Source organism: Coptis chinensis, chromosome 8, assembly GCF_015680905.1.
Source record: "Coptis chinensis isolate HL-2020 chromosome 8, ASM1568090v1, whole genome shotgun sequence".
Taxonomy (NCBI): Eukaryota; Viridiplantae; Streptophyta; class Magnoliopsida; order Ranunculales; family Ranunculaceae; genus Coptis; species Coptis chinensis.
In genome coordinates this window covers 15630451-15638860 of record NC_141463.1, presented here as the reverse complement: position 1 = coordinate 15638860, position 8410 = coordinate 15630451, and positions in this window count along the sequence as shown.

Here is an 8410-nt window from a genome sequence, read left to right as displayed (position 1 = left end):
CTGAACTGCCTCCATATCTTATGGATACTCCGGGAGCCGAAGTATGACTTCGCATCTTAGAGTTTTCTTGAGCATGATTAGGGGGAGTAGGGAGGTCTGTTGCCCCTCTCCCTATGTTGATAACAAAGATCATGCTCAAGTTGAGAGCGGCTTCAGCGACCGATCGGACATACATCACTCTCCACCGTAACCCTCGCATCTCTATAAGGTGTGTCCAACGAGTTTGGAGATTGGTGAAGATAGAAGAAGAAGAAGAGGATGGAGGAGGAAATGCCGAGGAGGCCAAGATAGCTAGTAATTAAGCCAAATTATTCACGAATTATTCAGGTTTATAAGATTTGGCGAATAAAACGAATAATTCGGCGAATTTTTGAATGATACGGTTTAATTCGCGAATTGGTTGGGTTGGGCTTATAATTGCCGAACTATTCGCGAATTATTCACGAATTATAAGGTTTGGCGAATAAAATAATATTTGTATTATTTTTTCATGAATAAAATTGTAAAAATAAAAATAAAAATGTTATATACTTATATATCAAAATTTTAAATGTAAAATATATAGCCGAATTTTAAAGAAATATATTCGTATTATACCCGTATAAAACACGTATATCGTATTTTTACCGTTAGCGTTTTATTGGACCGAATATTTAAAAGTATTATTGTTGAAAATTTCGAATCTTAGACGAATAATTGACGTATCGAACTTTTGCCGTCCACGAATTTACTAGCTATGGGCTGGGGGACATCAGGATGCCTCCGAGGATGAGGAGGACTTGACCTGTTTTGACACGGATGCCTTGGAGAGGTCTTTGGGCGGATCTGCGAACGCATGGATGTGATCCATCGAGGCATCGCGTTAAGCAACACTATCTGTGAAGACCTCCGGACTCGACTCGGCAACGATGCATCACAACCGAGCTCCGTTACCCGGAGAGGACGGGCGAGAGGTGGAACGGATGGCGCCGAGCTAGAAGCTCGGCCGCCGGTTGAGATGAGATCGACCGCGATACCCACCTCACGGGGACTCTCCTTCGAGGACACACCATCCGAACCTGGCGTCGTCGCCCGAAGGACGAATGGTGCTGGCTCTTCAGGAGCTCAGGAGCAATCTCCGGAGCATGTTCCCTCCGCCACCAGTTCCGGAGTAGCTAGGGATAGTATAGTTTTATGTTTTATGTTTTATTTGTAGTTTCCTTACTGTCATTTATTTTTATGTAAGTTTATTTCCGTAATTTGAATTTTGTAGTGTAATGTACTCCGAATGAAAATTTTAATATAAGGGGTTATTTTCAGTATGCGTGGTTGTTTCATATTGATCCCACCTTTCCAACTTGTTTGGGGGTGGTTTTATCAATTCAAGCATTATTTTTATAACGCTTCGTGTTAGAATTTATTGCGGAGTCAAGGTGAAAATATGGCCGTTTAGGCATATCTATGATTGAGTATCATTGTAGGATGAAATCTAGACTAAATAGGTACATTCTATCATAAAATCAACCTAAAAGATACTGGGTTTAAATTAGAATCAAGGATATGAGTTGTTTCCGTTTTCGGGTTTGGAAATTTTAGGATTTCCGGAAACTGCCGTAATTAGTTTTGGCAACTTCCCGATCCATTTTAGCAACTTTAAACCTATATAAACTTGATACAATCTATCCTCACAACTCACACTACACCTAAACCCCATCACTCACCTTTCACTCCCGCGATTCCCTCGTTTCGGCTCATTTTCCGAAGTTTTACGCAACTCCGAAACTTTTCAGCCCTACAGAGGCCGCGCTTCACGCCTGTATTTTTTCTGAGTTTTTGTCGAGGCGTGCTTTCGCTTCAAGCCGAAGTCGCGACCAGCTCAAACACTGGAAATTTCAATTTCTTGAGGCCTTCAGCATACGACTTCCGTGGACCAAAAATTTCCGGTTTTTCGCGCGTAGTATCCGGATCATTCGCGGCTATTCCAAAGCGTAATTTTGAGATGACATCTCCAACATTGATACGGAACAGTCTTTCGAAGATTTGTTCCAAAGCACTACTTATGGTGCTTGGTTTTGTGGCGATCACATTCGTTATTGGCTGGGAGCGCTTATGGTAAGACCGGATGCACTTTATTCTCCAACACTAGCATCTTATTTTTACGATAATTGCATTTTCTTTGAAAGACCGGATGGAGAACAAGTGTTCTCCATCAACATTGATAATTAACCAATGGAAATTACCGTGTTCTTGCTAGCATTTGTTCTTGGACTTGCTATGCCCGGCTGAAATACAAGACCCATGGTGCTATTAGGGTCGATAATATGTATGTCTACACTTACGAAGTTTTTGCATGAGTCGTATGGCGGGCATTTTTCGTATTGAGGACCAAAGGGAATATAACGTCGCCTTTGGTAGCCCGTCCATGAACATAGGAACCTGTTATGTTTTGGATCATGCTAAACATTTTAGGGAATGGCGTTTTCTTACGTGAATGATGCCACTTGCGCGTCTTCCTTGCTTTAGCCACGGGCGTATGTGTCATGACCTTCCCGAACCTTGATGTCTAGTTTAGCTCGATCCCATAGCATGAGGCATAAGTACCTTCTTATGCCCATTCTAGTTTCTCGTATTATGCTATGTTTCTTTCCCTGTTTTTGTACACGCTTCCACGGATTGGATTACGGTTTAACAACGCATGCGACCCACCAATAGTATTATTCGATCTTTCCGTGCAATGACTTGGCAAGGGCGGAGGATACAACCTCATCCGGTTGCACCCTACACCCCGTCCGGACGTAAGTGGCTCTTACTAGGTTAGCAATCATAGATGATAAATGGCGGGAAGCCCGGCAAATTATCATGGCATGGCAGGGCGAAGGAACCTCACTTCTTTATGGAAGAAGAGGATGAGTAAGATGACGAGTAATCACGAGGGATAAGGTAAGTTTTCATTCTAGTTAGTGTCTGCGCTTATGTCCCAAAACAATTTCATTCTTGTTAACCCTATAATGGGTAGAACTTCGTATAGAGTTGTGTCGGGCTTTTATTTCCTATATTAGTACGTTCTAACCTTGTTTTACAGATGTTCCTGAATTTCACGCATTTCAATGGTATTTTTCCTACCCTCTTTATTTAAATGCTTTGAGGACAAAGCATGCTTCTTGTTTGGGGGCATAGAAACACGTGTAATTAAGGCATCTGTTAGGATATAGATAGAGTTAATATGCATTTGTTTTCTAGTTAAAATTTTAAAAATTCAAAAATATAAATAAATAAGTTCATGCTATACACTTAGGAATAGTGGTATTGTTTTCCTTCTCTATGCTCTTAACAATCTAGAAGTCTCACGTAGCTTTTGCATTAGAATAATTGTTAGAAACTTAGGTTAATATGTAGGTAATAATCTTTGCATCTATCTATAAATATATTACATGAGTATCTATGATTGTTAGCAGTAAGTTTCTGAAATCTAGGCTAGAGTACTTATTCTACAAATCCGGTGAGAATATAGCCTAAAGCCTTATATGAGCGAAACATTTGAGAAATGACACAAGGGAGAAGTAAAATCCGGATAGAGATATCACACGTCCACTTGCTTGATCACTATGTCATATCCTAAGCGAGAATTTAGGCCCTCTTTGGATCGATATAGCCAAAAATTCAAACCTATGAATTATTTTCCGCTAGTAAGCCTCCGAGCCTTTCTTTTTAGCCTTCCATAAACCACAAATCCTTTTACCCCTGTTAAAAAAAAAAAAAAAAAAAACAAAAAAAAAAAAAAAAACAAAAAAAAAAAACAAAAAAAAAACAAAATAAAACAAAATAAAACAAAATAAAAAAATAAAAAAAATAAAAAAAAAAAAAAATCAACCCACCCAATTTAGAATAAGTCCGAGAATAGAATGAGGAAGAAAGAAGAAGAGAAAACACATGTAAACAAAAAGTTAGTTAATTGCTTGAGAAAATAAAAGAAAAGAAGTTTCCATCCAAGGAAAAGAAAAATAAAAATAGAAATAAAATAAAAACTCCAAAATATAGAATAAAAGTGAAAAAGTGAAAAGAAAAGCCAAAAAAAAAAAAAAAAAAAAAAATATATATAAAAAAAATATATATATATATATATATTAAGGATGGAAACAAAGTGTAGAAGCAAAAAGTAAATAACAAGGTTTTCTCTAGTTACATAATATGAAGACTCTATTATCTCGGACTTGTCCTTTTTTAATATCCATTTCCTTCCTCCTTAAACCATCTCCTAATCCCCGACACCTAATAAAGACCTCTAGCTCAATTAGGAATAGGTTAGTGTGATAGTAAGTGGCAGATGTGTTTGATCGACTCCGCTTCCTTGTTGTCATTGAGATTGTAAGGTAAAGTGTGCCCATCTAGCACTAGAGTAAATGAAAACTTGAGTGGAAAAATCAGTGTTGTATCTTGACTATTATTGTGAGAACCTACTTAAGGACGCTATTCCGAGTTTCAGAAATGGACCTGCTAGACATTTCATAGTATTACTCATTGTATATATGTTTATTATAAATGATTGATTATTATGCATATATTAGCTTAGGGTTTTGACTTGGTTATTCTTGTTCATAGCTAGTGAGATGTATAGATAGTTTGGAGCATGAATAAGGAAACAATAGTTTTATTTCTTAGTCGTTGTAGTATAGATGAAGTTTGTGAGTACCTTCACTGGAAAACTCTCACGAGGCTATAACTCGTCCACTAGGGATTCCTAGTGGTTTAAGGCCTTGTTGCATATGGTCAATGCAATCGCACTCAGCGAAATGAGAGTAGTTAGGACTCCATTTTTGGTCACTTATGCTAATTTCTCATCTTTGCTTGAGGACAAGCAAAATGCTGTTTGGGGGTGGTTTGATAAGAGCCCAAAACTGTAGTTTTAACCCTTTAACAGTCATACTTTTAGACCAATTATGTGAGTAATAATTAAGAGTTAACACGATTACGTGTTTTATGCATTTCAGGCTTCAAAGTCCATTATGTGCATAAATGTGCCACTTTAGCGAGATAAAGGAGCAAAGGTCGGTTACTAAGGAGTTCCGTGATTAAAGGCCAAGTTTCGAGAAGACAAAGCCTTTCTAAAAGCCCGGTCAAAAGCTGAAAAGTCGACGCGGGTCGAAACAGCACACAAAGTCAGCAGAACTTCCGAAGGACATATCTTTGGACTTAGACCTCAGAATGGGGCTTACCTTATGTCAAAACGACCGGCTCGGAAAGAGCTTTCCAATGGTCTAAGCCTTGACCCAATCAGAGGAGCAGAAGTGGACAGAAAGTCTTTTGAAGCCAACTGCAGCTGAAGAGGCCTTTTTGGACTGAAAGATTTGGGTTTTGGGCCTGATTCTCTGGCCCAAAACATGGCTCCAAACCCATGCACGATTTTTGGATCTGAAAGTATAAAAACAAAAGCTTAACTCTTTATTAATGATAGATCTTTTAGTAGAGAATAGTAGATTTTTAGGTTAGAAAATAAAGGTAGCTTAGAATAGAAAGTAGTCATTAAAATAGCTTCTAGATCTAGTTTTTCATGTAGATTAATTAGGTTTAGTTCCATTTCAATTATTGTATTAGATTAAACCTTTGAATCTTGTTCTTCATTTTGATTAGATCAATAAAGTAGTATTTTTATCAATTTCGATTTTTGTCATTTCCATTTCTAGATCTAATTTCAATTCCTGTCCTTATTTCATTTGAGTCATTAAATTAGATTTCATTATTGTTTAATTAAGTAAATTTCAATTCTTTATATCATGTTTAGTTTAAATGTAATCGGAAATGATTGCGTAATGATTCTCGGCTAAACCTCCATTAGAGAGGGTTGAGAAGTCTTGATGAAAGCTTGATTCCGATTAACGTAGATTCGTCGTAATTTCCTTTCCACTCTAGAAATGTTTAGTTCACCATGAGAATGGGTTTAATCGTTCACATGCTAGTTATTAATTGGTAGAAATGCCATGTGTAATTAGGGATTAGGAAGAACCAATTGTTCGGCGAAGCAGTTCAATTCGGATTACGACGATTTGTAGTTAATAGGATTAAGTCGAGTTAAGGTGGAATCAATCCCCCTCTAACTCCTTATCATAGAATCAACGTAGCATTCCCTTAGTTATTCCCATCGTCGACTAGTTGCATTTCGTGGGTAGTTGCATCGTAGTCTAGTTGCCTTTTTCGTAAATCTCTCATTAGACCTTAAGTTTAGAGTACTTACACTTGAGAACACAGCATGCGGAAGGACTAAGAGTGGAACGAATCACTCTACTCCACTATATCTCATAGGATTGAGAGTAGAATCTTTGATAACATATAAACATAAAAAGTTTAGTTTTACTTGCGTTTAGAGTTCATCGCTTTATTTCATAGGTAAAACTAATAATTTTACTTTTATCATCTATCATGCACTACAATAAAGCTAAGGCATTGATTGAGTAGCAACTGTGGGCATAACGTTAAACTTTTATAAACATACAAACCAAGAGGAAGATCAAATGCATGCCTATTTTGGAAATTAAACTGCGGGATTCCAGTCTACAACATTCCTAATATCAATTGATCAGATTTTAATCATAGTCATCTATCACTCTATTCCAAATGATTAGTAATATTGATAACGCCTGAACCATTTGATGTAATATTCTTGTATACGTAACTCATAAAGTTTGGAACAGATAACCTATAACATCTATCGGATTTTTGAAATGAACAAAGGAGCAGTTGAAAGGTACCATCTTCTAATTAAACACAGACACACAGTCGAACTAAATTTACACCATTTGTTAGTGAATTGGGCGATAACCTTGCCTGTTAAACTGGAAAAAAAAAATGACAATGAGAGTTTCTTTCCGCAATCAAATCCACCAAGCTTCTACAATCAAATTTGCCAATTAGCCTTCCATATAACCAAGTTAACAAACTGCTGACACCGACAATTTGTTTAGTAACCCATCAAACTTAGTTTCCCACCCAAATTCCAACACACCTTGTTTGATAAATTGGTCATAAGAGAATGAGACAATAACTTTGATAGTTTATTTAAAAATATTGGCAATTAGAACATATTAATTTGATAGAGATAGAGGCCGAAGCCTTCATCAGAGAGAGAAAGAGGGGAGACGGAGATATTCCCATCTTGACTTTTCCTCCTTTTGTACTATTTAAAAAAAAAAATCAATCTCGACATATGCATCATTGAAATGCTTATCCACATTACTTTCCAACGATTGGTAAATGTGAACTCAGTCCAAACTGTTATAAATCACTTCTATATAGGTGTTCTAATTCTAGTCTTCTAAAATCTTTCTAAGAACCCGCAACTGACTTAGAAGTTTAACTTGTTCAATTCCATTCAATTACACAACAGTCATCTTGTAACAAACACATTCAATTAAGTCATACCATTAAATCAACAATCAAACACACTCAACATTCAAATAAATAAATAAACAAAAATAAAAATAAAACAATCTGACTAACCTGTGTTTTGCCCAATCGAGATTCAAGGTCCACTTCAAAAAACCACATGCTTCAATGGTTTCCTCTACACCAGCGGTCCTTTCGCTACATTTTACACCACATGTCAACAATTTTTTCTTCCCAAAAAAACAAAAACAGTAAAACTCAAACAACACCCTTCATCTTCATCTTCATCCTCATCCTATTTAATAAACATCAATCATAACCAGATTAGTAAAAGTAAATTTAAAGTATTAAAAAAAAATTAAACCTGGTGTTCACAGTGACGAACACGATTCTAGATAGCCTTCTCTACTAAACTTTCTTCTAAAAGCATTACCATCATCTCCACCACTCTACCAATTCCAACAACAATAACAAAATAGGACGAAGAAGGAGATTGTGCACAGAGAGAGAGGAATAATCGAGAAGCGTAGAGATAATATTTTTAGAGAGTGAGTAGAGAGAAAGGGTTGGCGAGTTTGAAGCTTGAGAAGAGAGCAAAATGGGGAGACCGAGAGAGAGAGAGAGGAAAAACCAAGAGTTTAGCGATCGAAATGACAATTTTGCTCTTGTGACGTACGTGAATCTACTATTCATCGACCCCGTATTTTTCTATAGTGGTTACAAAGTAAAGGGAAATCAAAGAGTAAATCAAAGTGGGTCTTTTCAACTATTTTTTTGGCGTAACAAAAGATTGAAGGTATATGTAAGTAGCCAACCTATAAAACTTTTGTGATTTAATTATTTCACTGCCATGCTATATGTGCTTCCATGCACCTGCTTCCCATGAATAATTCAAAAACAAAGTCGCTAGTTAAAGTGAACTTGTTTAAGTTGTGAATAACTTGTTGGATGGATTTACGTGTGCATTTGTAACTTGGCATCTACCAAGGGATTTAGGATTCTAGTCATATTTATGTATGAAGGAGACATGTACCACTATAAAAATCTGCCTACA